Source organism: Carcharhinus amblyrhynchos, chromosome 2 (genome assembly GCF_965287045.1).
Source record: "Carcharhinus amblyrhynchos chromosome 2, sCarAmb.v2.hapA, whole genome shotgun sequence".
In the NCBI taxonomy this organism is placed as follows: domain Eukaryota; kingdom Metazoa; phylum Chordata; class Chondrichthyes; order Carcharhiniformes; family Carcharhinidae; genus Carcharhinus; species Carcharhinus amblyrhynchos.
Genome location: NC_137325.1, coordinates 12,993,703 through 13,007,507, shown reverse-complemented (window position 1 = coordinate 13,007,507; position 13,805 = coordinate 12,993,703). Strand labels below are relative to the sequence as shown.

At 43.8% G+C, this 13,805-nt stretch overlaps 1 protein-coding gene across 4 annotated transcripts in view; it reads left to right on the top strand.

The window, feature by feature from the left end:
* The window catches only part of fyco1a (FYVE and coiled-coil domain autophagy adaptor 1a), a 152,156-nt gene that overhangs the window by 41,157 nt on the left and 97,194 nt on the right, over positions 1-13,805 (top strand). The window lies entirely within an intron of this gene.

Here is a 13,805-nt window from a genome sequence, read left to right as displayed (position 1 = left end):
TAGTATACATTTATTTAATTGGAATTATAATTGGTTATTTTCTTGTAGGATTGCATTTGTTTTCTATGGATAACTATATTGGTGACACCTGCAGCACAGTTAATCATACCTAAATTACAAACTTAATATTACACACATTGCTCACATCAGTAATACTCTCAATATGTTATAATACTTTCAGATAAAAATAGTATAATACCTTTAGAACAGAAACAACCCTTTCAGCACAACCAGTCTGTTGTTACTTATATTTCACAGGAGCCTCGTCCCATTCAATCTGCATCATCTCAGCCTTTCTGTACCAAGTGATACGTTGGCTGCAGTTCATTTGTAAAGCCAATGTCAGTAAAATTCACATTGCGTCAATGGTGCCCAGATTAGTAAATAATGCTTTTGTAATAAATGCCCACATCAATACTATCTGTATCCCAGTACCCATGTTGGTGATACAATCACTTTGGTAATTTTTTTTTTACATTACACTGCCCAAATCTGTGCTGCCCACATGGCAATGCATTTATCATATTATCCTGATTCATGATACCCTCATTACCTGTGTTATTTATACCTGTATTATCTGCCGCATTCTTTATTCTGAGCCAGAAGATCCATCTTAGTACTTGAACATGTAATCCATGCTGACATTTCTGTGCCATACTGAAGGAGTACTGCATTGGAGGTGTAAGCTGCACGGTTGGATAACTCTCAGAAGGAAGTATCATATAGATGAAAGATCTTTTCCAGGAGACTAGCCCCATGAACTTAGATGCAGTGCCGCAAGAAGTTTAATGACTTCAAGAGTAGCAAAAGCCAGTGAATGTATCTTCAAATGCCAACCAACCAACTACATTATGAGTCTCACATAGTGCTCATTGCACCACATCCCATCACTCACCTACCTACAATCTCTATCAATCTAGACTCATACCTAATATTCAAAGCTTCACCTCATCCTCACACAGTTAGCACTGCAGGAAACCTCATGCCTACATATTGTTGCAGATCCTACCAACTATTCAACCATAATAATCACGTCACCTGAATACATTCACCATGTTCACTGATTTTCCCCTCTGTCTTGCATGATGAGGTGATACTGAACTGAAGGCAGCATTACCAAAGTAATGAGGAGCAGATATATGTCCTTAACCCCAGGATGGAGATTATGCTTGCCATGACTGAAGCTATGGCCAGCGATGGGACTAAAATCACCATAGATGGCATCTTGAAACCAAATCCTCCTTCCCTCAACTCACTTCCCCCTCACCTCTTCTGAATTTTTACTGGTGTACAAGCTGCAGATCCTCCAAGCATGCACCTCACCACTGCCCACAACACAATCTTAAACTTCTGCCTTTTTCCTTTCAGATACACAAAAACTATAACTTGACCAGGAATTTGTGGAAGATCAAGAAAGCAGTTATAAAGAAAAAACACCATCATTCAGTCTTACACCTGCAGCCACAATCTCAGATACTGACACTGCATGTACTTTAGAAGATAGATTAGATCTGAACATGCTGAGAAACGATGCTTGGGTGACCTGCAACGAGAAAATGAGCAAGTGTAGCACTGGTGCTAGTTCCCTGGTTACATGATCACATACAAGATCTGCTGCAGAGCAATTAGATGTTATTTCAATGGTACTACAGAAGACTGATAGGTATGCAAAATGAAATCTTCACTGAAATGGCCCTATGGTATGGCTATCACCATAAGTGTTTGTGGATGCCATTTGGGAAGCAGAACAGTACTTATGGTGAAACTGAATTTCGTGACCCTAGCCTTTTGGTAGGTTTTAGTGGCCCGACTAAGAGTTATACTCCGATCGGCTCCCTGTGTGTTTGCACCATTTCAATGTGCGGTCAATTATCATAGAATCCTACAGTGCAGGAGGCCATCGAGTCTGCACCAACCACAATCCCACCCAGGTCCTATTCCCACAACCCCATGCATTTACCCTAGCCAGCTGCCCTGACTCTAAAAGGCAATTTAGCATTGCCAATTCACCTAACCCACACATCTTTGGACTGTGGGAGGAATCCGGAGCACCTGGAGGAAACCCACACAGACACGGGGAGAATGTGCAAACTCCACACAGACAGTGACCCAAGCCAGGAATCAAACTCAGGTCCTTGGTGCTGTGAGGCAGCAGCGCTAACCACTGTGCTGCCCCATTACCCTGAGTCTCTGGATTACTAGTCCAGTGACATTATCACTACACCACCACCTCCTAAATGGAAATGTCAGAAGTGGAATTGTAAAGGATTGCTCCAGGGTTGACACCTGTATTACTGAGATTCACATGCAGGGGCATCGCAAATGTATCTTAGTAACTGTGTCACGATTCCTGTTTCAGTGTATAACAATATGACAATGCAGACATCAATGAGAACTTTGTCACAGTGCAACCACATAGAACACCTATATGAATAATCTCAGCGTCACCATTTCCTCAGTTGAATAACCCAATTATTGATACATTAATAATAATTGGTATCCCCATATAACAGTGCCAACCTTAAGGGGTGTCTGGACAAATACATGAATAGGATGGGAATAGAGGGATACGATCCCCAGAAGGGTAGGGGGTTGTAGCTCAGTCTGGCAGCATGCTCGATGCAGGCTTGGAGGACCTGTTTCTGTGCTGTAATTTTCTTTGTTCTTTGATGGGGAGTCGGGGGACATGTGGCAAAATGGATCGCTAGCGAGCGGGAAGACATTGTAGTTCATTCAGTGTTGGAAGTGGTGTTTGACAAGGATCAGTGCTGGAACCACCACTGTTCACAATTTGCATCAGCAATTTGGACTTTGGAACCAAAAGCTCAATTTCTAAATTTGCGAATGCCATCAGATTGGCGAGGGGAGGCGATAGGTCAATGCTGAGGAGGACTGCAACCAACTGCAGGAGGGCAGCTGGCAGAATGGGCACTCAGTTAACAAATGAAGTTCGGGCACAGACAAATGCGAGCTCATACATTCTTTATAGGACAAATAGGAAGATCACTTATTACTTGGAAGGGTCAAGTGTAGGTGGAGCAGAGGAACAAAGAGATCTCAGAGTACAAATACATTAATCACTAAAAGTTGTACCACGGCCCAGTAAAGCTGTACAAAAACAAATCAAGCACTAGGATTTATTTCTAGAAGGATAAAATTGAAAAATAGCAAAGTGAAGCTAAATCTTTATCAAATCTTGGGAATACAGTCCTGGTCGCAGTCTTATTAAAAGGATATTAATGCACTGGAGAGAGGGTGCAGAGAATATTTACAGAGGTGATGCTGGAAGTGTGGACGTACACACTATTAATGGATTGATGAGTTGGGTCTCTTCTCTTAAAGAACAAAAAGGTGGGGCCTAGGGGAGAGTGGGGTTTGGGGGGAGGCGTTGGGTCTTTAAAAATTGCAAATGGTTTATAGAACCAAAAGTAAGCATGTTTTCTACTTTGGGGAAAAGCTTAGCTAGAGGCCTCTAATATTGGATAGTCACCAAAAAATCCAGTGAGGAATTCAGAAGAAACTTCTTCACCCTAGAGAGCAGGGAGTGGTTGAATATTGATGCTGTTAAGGGGCATCAGACATGCAAATGGGGAGAAGGGAACAGGGGGTTAGATAGAGAAGAGGTGGGAGGGAGGCTCAAGTAGAGCATAAGCACCCAGGATGTACAGGCTGGGCTGAATGGCCTGTTTCTGTACCATACATCCTATGCAATCATTGATAACAGTGTGAAGATGGATAAGTGGTCGATGTTTTGTGAGATCCTAATGTGATTGAGGTGTTTTGTTAGAGCGTTCCATATTTTTTTGTCATGCTTGATGACAATGTTATTCAATGTTTTCACGTACGTGAGGTGTTAGCCAAGCTGACAGGAAAGAGATGGTGAGTGGCTTGTAGTGACTAATGAGTGCTCAGTGTCTTACAGCACAGAGTCCTCTTACAACGATAAAGAAAATGGGGGCTTTCAAATTTGTTTTGAATGGGTGTCGCTGGGTGGTGATAAGTGGGTGGATATGATGACTCTTTAGGAGAAGAACACAATAACTCTCCGTGGGTTCAGCCATGGAAGTCCTGGAGACAGAGAGAGAGTGGGGGAGGCAGCTTGAGCGTGTTCAGCTTAGAGGAAGTAGGAAGGGCAGATTGAGATCTAGACTTTGCTTCCGCTTACGGCCCAATTCTCTCAACTTCTGGGAACGGCACGGTGGCACAGTGGTTAGCACTGCTGCCTCACAGCGCCAGGGACCCAAGTTCGATTTCTGACTTGGGTCACTGTCTGCGTGGGTTTCCTCTGGGTGCTCAGGTTTCCTCCCACAGTCCAAAGATGTGCGGGTTAGGTGCATTGGCCATGCTAAATTGCCCCTTAGTGTCAGGGGGATTAGTAGGGTAAATATATGTGGTTGCAGGGATAGAGCCTGGGTGGGATTGTTGTCGGTGCAGACTCGATGGGCCGAATGGCCTCCTTCTGCACTGTAGGGATTCTGTGATCTGTGATTAATCATACCAGTTTTAAGTGTATTAATTAGTGTCACAAGTAAGCTTACATTAACACTGCTTTGCAGTTACTGTGAAAATCTCCTAGTCACCATACTCTAACACCTGTTTGGGTACACTGAGGGAGACTTTAGCATGGCCAGTGCATCTAACTATCACTTCTTTCAGACTGTGGGAGAAAACTGGAGCAACCAGAGGAAACCCACGCAGACATGAGGAGAACATGCAGACTCCACATAGATAATGACCAAGCCGGGAATCGAACCCAGATCCCTGGCGCTGTGAGGCAGCGGTGCTAACCACTATGCCACCCATATCAGTTGTTGTTGTTCATCCATCATTGTCGATGAGGACCACGACACCATTAGTCATTTTGAGGCTGGATGCGATGTGTCCAAAGATGACTGAACAGGCCCATTTGAGCATGGAATGTCCTGGCACATATTGGAGAGGCTTGTGTAGGCACTGTAGTTGTTGCACTGGTAGCTCTGGACTTGCGCAGCTCGCGCTTAAGTTGTGCTTCAGCAATGCCCCTTGCTTCGTAAGCTTGATAGCCCTTGTGGATGAGGCAGTGCCAGATTGAGCTGTTTGGGGCCAGCATTTCCCAGATGGTCGTGTCTATGTCAGGCGACTTTAGGGAGGCCTTGATTGTGTCTTTGTAACGTTTCTTCTGCCCTCCATGCGAGCGTCTTCCAGCAGAGAGTTCCCCAAAAAGGAGCTGCTTGGGTACGCGCTCGTCTGACATACGGATGACATGACCTGCCCACCGGGTCTGCGCTCTCAACAGCAGTGTGTGGACTGATAGTAAACTTGCTCTAGAGAGAACTTCAGTGTCTGGTACTTTGTCTTGCCATCTGATGCATAATATTCTGCGAAAACAAGTCATGTGGAAATGATTGAGCTGCCTTGCATACCTTCGATACACAGTCCACATTTCACAGGCATACAGGAGGGGAGTGAATACCACGGCGCTGTAGACTTTCAGTTTTGTCGCTGGGCTGATTCCTCAACGTTCCCATACAGTGGAGCGCAATTTACCAAAAGCAGAATTTGGCTTTGCTATTCTGCAGTTAACTTCTGTATCAAAAGTCACTGCTGGGAGAGGGTGCTGCCAAGATAAGTGAACTGGTCCACTGCCTGTAGTTTCTGCCTTTGGATTGTGATTATGGGTTCCGTGTACGGTGCATGAGGAGCAGGCTGGTGCATAACTTCGATCTGTTTAATGTTGATGGTGAGTCCGAAGTTGTCACAAGCCATGGAAAATTTGTCCATACTGACTTGCGTCTCTGGCTCTGAGCCAGTATGTGGAGATGCCAGCGTTGGACTGGGGTAAACACAGTAAGAAGTCTCGCACCATGTTAAAGTCCAACAGGTTTATTTGGTAGTAAACGCCACTAGCTTTCGGAACGCTCTTCCTTCGTGAGGTGAGTGGAGAGTTCTGATCACATAGGGCATATAAAGGCACACAAAGTTTACAGAATACTGCTTAGATTGCGAGTCTTTACAGCTAATCTATTCAAGTCTTAAAGATGCAGACAATGTGAGTAGAGATAGCATTAAGCATGGGTTAAAGAGATGCGTATTGTCTCCAGACAGGACAGTAAGTGAGATGTTGCAAGTTCAGGCAAGTCATGGGGGTTACAGATAGTGTGACATGAACCCAAGATCCCAGTTGAGGCTGTCCTCATGTGTGCGGAACTTGGTTATCAGTTTCTGCTCAGCGACTCTGCTCTGTCGTATGTCTTGAAGGCTGCCTTGGAGAACGCTTACCTGAAGACCAGAGGCCGAATGCTCGTCACCACTGAAGTGTTCGCCAACAGGAAGGGAACAGTCTTGCCTGGTGATTGTTGAGCGATGTTCATTGATCCATTGTTGTAGCATCTGCATGGTCTCCCCAACGTACCATGCTTTGGGGCAACCTTTCCTGCAGCGCATCAGATTGACAATGTTGGCCAAGTTGCAAGAGTATGTGCCGTGTACCTGGTGGGTGGTGTTCTCACGTGAGATGATGGCATCCATGTTGATGATCCGGCATGTCTTGCAGAGGTTGCTGTGGCAGGGTTGTGTGGTGTTGTGGTCACTGTTCTCCTGAAGGCTGAGTAGTCGGACAATGGTCTGTTTGAGGTTGTGCGGTTGTTTGAAGGCAAGAAGTGTGGGGATGGCCCTGGCGAGATGTTCGTCTTCATCAATGACATCAATAATGCAAGACCACCTGATATGCTACAACAACAGATGAATGAACACCGCTCGACAATCACCAGGCAAGACTGTTCCCTTCCTGTTGGCGAACACTTCAGCAGTCACGGGCATTTGGCCTCTGATCTTCGGGTTAAACGTTCTCCACGGCAGCCTTCACGACATAATGACGAAGGAAGAGCATTCCGAAAGCTACCTTCGAAAGGAAGCTACCTTCGGTAGCTACCTATCGAAAGCATTTACTACCAAATAAACCTGTTGGACTTTTAACCTGGTGTTGTGAGACTTCTTACTCTGAGCCAGTATACAAGGCGCAGTCATCGGCAAAGAGGAAGTCTCTCAGAACAGTCTCCTTCACTTTGGTAACAGCTTGAAGTCTCATCAGGTTGAAGAGCTTCCCATCCACTCTGTACTTGAGGCTGATTCCAGCCACACTGTCCTGGGAGGCATCATTCAGCATGGCAGTAAACATTGTGCTGAACAGTGTGAGTGTGAGCACACAGCCCTGTTTGACTGGGAATGCCTCAGAGGATTCTCCGCCATCCAGTACTCTGGCCATCATGCTATCATGGAATTGGTGTACCATCTGAATGAATTGGGGGGGGCAGCCAAACTTTGACATGATCCTTCACAGGCCTTGTTGGCTGAAGGTGTCGAATTCTTTCGTGACGTCAACAAAAGTTATGTAGAGCTTGTGATTCTGCTGCTGACACTTCTCCTGAAGTTGGCGCACAGCAAAAATCATATCATATTAGTAATATGCATCTCACAATATCCAAGTAAATGGTACTGACCAATGTATCAATTTGTTGTTACATACCCATGCTGATACCCACAACACTATCTGCCTTAGTAATATTCGTGACAGGTACCTGCACCAATCTATCTCATGCTATTCCAAATAAGTTTGAAATACTTGAAAGTTCTCAAAATTAGTGACATTTCCATGAGAATGACAATACCACTGATACAGAATTTGTTGATAAGGTAATGCCCACATTGTAATAACTGAATTGCAAAAAAAGTTGAACACCTCCATTTGTGATATAAAGTTACCATAGTCCAGATGACCATAGGCAGCTTATTTACAAGTCGAAAATCTAGAAAAATATGATCTGTAAAGATTATGTTAAAAAACAATTAAAGACTATAGTCATTCATGATACCTGCATTACTGATATCCTGAGACTTGGGTGAATAACACATCTTACAGCAACTAAAGCAAAAAAAAAACCCACATCAAAATAGCTATCTCACGATTTGTACATTGGTATTACACACAGAAGTGATATCCTTGCCAAAATGGTTAAATCATGAGGTTCAGATCTGTACTAACCACATTACTGATACCTACGTCAAATTACAACATCCATAATAGTGACGCTACATTAAGTGAAACCAAGGGTAAAATAAACTAAATCACAATGTCCATATTAGTTACACCACATTAATGGTACCCAAGTTAAAATAAATTACAGTACCTACAAACTAATGATCCCCACATCTGTGATTGAGCACAGTCACAATCCTGCCTTATGTGATTTAGACTCAACTTGGAGCTTGCTCCAGAGCGAGCAATTCTAATCATACGCAAATCATTGTTAAAATCATAATTGCAATTTTATATAGTGTTTAGCATCTTCAAAAGAACAGATCTCGGAAAAGATCAACAGTGATAATTGTTGGTCTGTACATTCCATGTAATAGAGCAGGTTGTGAAAGTGTATTTGAAAATCTCATAAATCATGGGCTCACTGTAGGAAAATGAGCGCTGTTGGTTAATCATAGAAATGCTACAGTGCAGAAGGAGGCCATTGAGCTCATTGAGTCTGCACCCAACACATTTACCCCTCTAACCCACATATCCCAGGACACTAAGGGACAATTTAGCATGGCCAGTGACCAAACCCCCACACCTTTGAACAGTGAGAGGAAACCAGAGTATTCAGAGGAAACCCACACAGACAAGGGGAGAATGTGCAAACTCCAGACAGGCAGTGACCCAAGCCAGGAATCGAACCCAGGTCCCTGGAGCTGTGAGGCAACGGTTCTAACCACTGCGCGGCTGTGCTGCCCGCTAAAAACCCAATTGATTTTCCATGGCTTCTACCACTTAGGCAGTGTGACTCCAATCATAAAATATGTGCTCGACTCTGAATGTCCTCTGAAGTGATTTAGTAAGTCAATCAGTACTAAATAAAATCAGAAAAAATATCAGATGAGCTATTAGCAACGACCTAGGTGTTCTATTTTGGCTATCCTAGTGGAGTCTACATTGCAGAGTATTACTCACTAACCCTTAGGGACTGGTGCTCATGCAGGGAGAGCATTTTAATCTTGGATTGTGGAATTGATGGAGATTACCTCATGGGACAGCACAGTGGCTAACACTGCTGTTTCACATGCTGGGGACCTGGGTCAATTCCAGCCACTTCTCGCCTGTGCATTTTCTCCCTATGTCTGTGTGGGTTTCCACCGGGTGCTCCAGTTTCTCCCGCACTCCAAAAATGTGCGGGTTAGATTGATTGGCCATGCTAAATTGACCCTAGCGTCAGGGGGAATAGCAGGGTAAATGTATGAGGTTACAGGAATAGGGGGTTGGGTGGGATTGTGGTCAATACAGACTTGTTGGGCCAAATGGCCTTCTTCTGTATTGTAGGAATTCTTTGGATTCTATGATACAGAAATAAAGAGGGGTGAGGCCATTGACAGGTATTACAATAGAGATAGAAACATTCAAATCAAGATATTGATGTTAACCAGTGAGCACATGTGAACAGGACTTGGTGGGAGTTAAGTTACAGGCAGCAGAGTTTCTGATTACCTCAAGTTTATGGATTTTTTGATTTGATTTGATTTATTATTGTCACTTGTATTGCGATACAATGAAAAGTGTTGTTTCTTGCGAGCTATACAGATAAAGCCCACCATTCATAAAATACATGGGGGAAGAAGGAAAGGTGAGGGTGCAGAATACAGTGTTGCAGTTACAGATAGGGTGAAGAGAAAGATCAGCTTAATATGATAGGTCTATTCAAAGGTATGATGGCAGCAAGGAAGAAACTGTTCTTGAGTGAGTTGGTACGTGATAGAATGTCAAAAACTAGCCTGGAGTGGGGTGGAATAGTCAATTCTAGAGGCAAAAAAAGGCATGAATGAGAGTTTCAGCAGCAGCAAAGCTGAGAAGGGCAAAGTGAGGCAAAGTTACTGAGGTGGAAATTGGTAGTTCGGGTGACTAAATGTGAATATCTGATCAGAATCTCAATTTGGAGTCAAATATGACACCAACATTGAAAACAGACTGGTTTAATCACAGACTGGTGGCAGGGAACAGATGAAATGGATGTAACCAGGAACGGAGTTTTGAGAGGGATCTGAAAGCAGTAGCTTCAAATTTCCCAATATTTAATTGGAGGAGATTTCTCCCTATCCAGGCCTGCATGTTATAGAAGCAGTCTGATAATTTAGAGACAGTGGACGAGTCTAGAGAACTGATGATGAAATAGAACTGGGCATCACAACATAACACGTGATAACTAATGCTGTGCTTTCGGAGGATGTCACCGAGGGGGCAGCATGTAGATGGGAAAAAGGTTAGATCCTTAGGGAACATCAGAAACGTGGATTAATAGCCTTACAAATCAGACAACAATCAACATCCTAGATCACTATATTCCATCCTGCCTATTTTTGTTATATATCCAAGCTTGTAGACAGCAGTAAGTTCTGTAGATGGGAACAATAAGTTGCAACGGGACAGAAACATAACGGGTGGAATTCTCCCATTTTCAGGCTAAGCACTCAAGCCAGCAGGAAAACAAGAGTGTTTCCTGCTGGTGCTGGCAGCATGTGTCAGGTGGGATTCACCCACCTGAAAGATGCCAATCAGTTCATCTCAGAGAACCCACTGGCTAGCCCCACTGTTCATTTCTAAAGGGCGATCTGATCTGCTCTTGGAGACAACCCCCCACCAAAAAGATAAAAAGGTGCTTCCCGCAACACTGACCAGGGTGCAGGCCTTGTCTTGCTTACCAATCTGAAATCTACAGAGTTTATTGCCTATTCCCAAAGACAATCTACATGTTCTAATGAGAATGGCATCTTGAAACAATATACTAATTGCCTAAATTAATTAACCCTACCAAAGAGGGGCATTCTTTCTCCACCCGTACTACACAGACATGACGATGGCCCCCTTCCCCCTCAGACCCCCTCTTCAGGCCATTCAGGCCAAATGCCTTAGCAGTGCCAACAGTGCAATGCCCCCTGGCATCTGGACAATAACACCCTGGCCTGATGCCTTGAGCCCCAAGGGGGGATCAAGGAAGTAGGTCCAGTGGCTGTTTGCCCCTCTGGCGCTGCCAGGCTGTAGAGGAAGGGTTCCTCAAGGCTCTGGGGGGTGTTGAGTGGACTTGGGCTGGGGCAAGGGGTTGACATCATTCTCCCCAGGGTTGGGAGTTTCATGGCAGGGCTGCCCTTTCTAGTCTTGGAAAACCTGAAGATCACTCCTGGCGTGGTGATTTAAGGCAGCCCTGTGATCAACATCTGCATTCCAGTCAACTGTGAAAATTTTGAAGTGACCAAAAAAGAGGGGCATTTTTTATCTCCATGTCCCCTGCTCAATTGGCAGCCTTTAAGATGACCGTGATTTGATTGGTGTGGGCAGGATGCACCTTTTTTCTGAGAAGTTGGTGATGCTTCTCTGGATCCTTGTGGTCCAGCACATCATGTCCATGCTAGTGATTACCAGCATCAAAGTCTGCCTGGTACATTTCCCACTGCAAGGCCCATCTGCACAACTGGGTGCTGCTGGATGGGTTGTCAAGTATTACAGTTAGCGAGTTTGCATTATTATTGGGTTCCTGCCCATAGTGGGCAGCAACCCAGTCAGGGCCAGCAGGGCAGGTCGGGTGAATCCTGACTGCCTTGATGTCCATCAGGAATGCTGATTTTTGGCTGACGTCCCTTCAGCGGGGTATCGAGATTCCTGCAGGTCATCTGCCGCGGCTAATGAATCCCGCCCAACAGCCTAAAAAGACATTTTCTTAATGATAAGAAATTAGAGAAGTGAATGTATTTGGGTGTCCATGTACAAACCACTAAAGGCTAGCACACAAACAGATAACAAAAATAATTAAAAACACCATCAAATATTGATCATTATCTCAAGAAAAGTGAAGAACTTGTACTTCATTTGCTCAGATCACATTTGGAATACTGCAATTAATTCTGAGTATCATCGATCAGGAAAGATGTATTGGCTTTGGAGTACAGTACAATTTTACAGGATACCAGAACTTTACGGATTAAACTATGAGAAATCGTTGCATTAACTTCCTTATCTTCCCATGGGTTCAGAACAAGAAAGGATAATCTAATCAAGGTCCTTTCTTAATTGATTAAAGAATATAATGGGATAGATGTTTCCTCTGGTGGTGGAATCCAGAACAGAAAGGAAATTCGCATGTCAGTTACAAGTGTCACCAATTTTTACAGAGGCACCGTAGAAAGCATTCTTTCTGCTTATCACAGCTTAGTATAGCTCCTGCTTGTGTAGACCACAAGAAACTACAAAAGGTTGTGAATGTAGCCCAATCCATCACGCAGATCAGCCTCCCATCCATTGACTCCCATCACTTCCTGCTGCCTCAAGCATAATTAAGGATCCCACGCACCCCGGACATTCTCTCTTCCACCTTCTTTGGGAAAAAGATTTTAAAAAGTCAGAGATCATGTACCAACTGACTCAAGAACTGCTGCTGTCAGATTTTTGAATGGACTTACTTTGCATTATGTTGATCTTTCTGTATACCCTAGCTATGACTGTATTCATAGCTGCCCTCTATGCATTCTGCCCTCTCTCGTTTCCTTCTTTATGAACGGTATGTTTTGTCTGCAGAGCGCACAAGAAACAATAATTTTCACTGTATGTTAATACATGTGACAATAATAAATCAAATCAAAAGGGGCATAATCTTCAAATCACAGCGCAGCCATTTGGGAACAAACAACTCTTTCACATGGAAGATAGTAACCCTCTTGGAAGGATATGGATGCAGAGTCAATTAAAATTAAAATGTTCTGGACTGAAATTGATGTTTTTTGTAGGGTAAGGGTATCAAGGGATCTGATGCAAAGTGTTGAGATACAAATCAGCCATGCTCGGACAGAACAGATTTGTTCCTATGTTTTCTTGACGTTGCCAAGGGAAAATGATCCCTTGTCACTTTAGTATTCACCGAACTCCCCAGGATAACCCCATTGTCTGCCCTCTTCACCCCAGTTGTTTCTCATCCTCCTATTCCCCTCTACCTCCAGCATCCCTTTTGCCCTCCCTTCCCTCATCCATGCACTCCTCGCATGTCCCTTGCTTCTTAATATTCCTCACGGATATTAAGCACTGGGACACATACGAAGTTTCCTTGGGCACCCAGAGCAGGCTCTGGGCTGGTGAGCAGATGATATCAGTTGAAAGTGAACTGAAACCACAACAGCTGCCAAGTGACAAACAACAGCAGAGACCAGACTGGGAAACAGTCGTCTTCTGTTATTACTGCTGTAATAATTTCATAAGGCAGGAGCATCCCAATGCTAAAATCCACCTGGTTCCAGGAAACAAACAAGAAATGCCTGTCAGTTGCCGCCATTTAGAATTAACCTCTCCATTAATGCCTTATGGGTGAAATGTTGCATTGAGATGAATATTGAAAGCACTCATGGAGCCTGGGTCTGTTTGTTAGAAATAAAATGCTTACGTTATGCAATTCAGTTTGATCGCAGCATCTTTAGTATGACTGGTTTCTGATTAAAATATAGCCCCCTAAAATTGAAATCCCCTTATCAAGGTGCGTGTGTTATAGTTTAAACATGCTGGCTTAGCCGTGCAAGCATATTTCTGTCAGCTGCCGTTAATTATCAAAATATGGACCAAAAAAATCCTTTATTTTGCCTTAATCCAGCTTATAGGATCATCAAACAACTCTTTTTAAGGCTGTTAATTCCTCATTAATCCTAACCTCGATAAAAATATTGCTCATCTCAATTGCTACTCAGACGTTATTCTGTATTCTGTTCAAGTAGCAGATAGAATAAGTGGAATTCCCTTTTGGAAGTGATTTTCA